The sequence below is a fragment of the Colobus angolensis genome, unplaced genomic scaffold, assembly GCF_000951035.1.
Source record: "Colobus angolensis palliatus isolate OR3802 unplaced genomic scaffold, Cang.pa_1.0 Scaffold93, whole genome shotgun sequence".
Taxonomy (NCBI): Eukaryota; Metazoa; Chordata; class Mammalia; order Primates; family Cercopithecidae; genus Colobus; species Colobus angolensis.
The window spans coordinates 590500-591040 of record NW_012123265.1 but is presented as its reverse complement, the minus strand read 5'-3'; the positions used below and the strand labels follow the sequence as shown (position 1 = coordinate 591040).

General features: G+C 60.6%; 1 protein-coding gene across 1 annotated transcript in view; it reads right to left on the bottom strand.

Moving 5' to 3' along the window:
* LOC105504531 (chromosome transmission fidelity protein 8 homolog) overlaps window positions 1-472 on the bottom strand; it is a 14957-nt gene extending 14485 nt beyond the window's left edge. Inside the window, exon 1 of the mRNA XM_011931995.1 lies at window positions 400-472. The gene's annotated coding sequence lies outside the window, so the exon portion shown is untranslated. The remainder of the gene's footprint in view (window positions 1-399) is intronic.
* Between the last annotated feature and the right edge of the window lie 69 nt (window positions 473-541).

Below are 541 nucleotides of genomic sequence, written 5' to 3'. Positions count from 1 at the left end.
CCACACCACCCACCGGAGTGGTCTTCCAAACCGTTCACCCTCCTCCCAAAGATTACTCTTTCAACGTCCTTTCTCTACCACCCTCGTTCTCCAAATTGTTCCCGGTTCTCAAGTACTCCGCTCCTCCAGGACCCCATCCCACTCGTCTCTACAGCTTCCCACCCACAAAAGAACCTGGAATGACTCTCCAACCACCCTTCCAATTACCTTTCCCAGAAGCCTCCCCACTCCACGATTACAAATGTTCCCTGGAACAAAACCTCACGGTCCTACCCCCCACCCCGAACTCCCCCTTCTGCTATTCCCGCTACTTCCTAGGTTCCAGTTCTACTCCGCTCCCGCAAGCACAGCGGGCTGGGCTCCCTCCCAACCCCGGGAAGAACCCCTTCCCGCACGTACCTCGAGGTTCCGGCCCGCGCCGCCCCCTTCTCCGTCCTCCGCCCGCGCTCGGCCACCCTTTCCGCCCTTCTCACGCTCCTCCCCGCTCGCTCCCTTCCTTCCCTCCGCCTTCCGTCTCCACACCGCTCCCTTCCCCCAAACT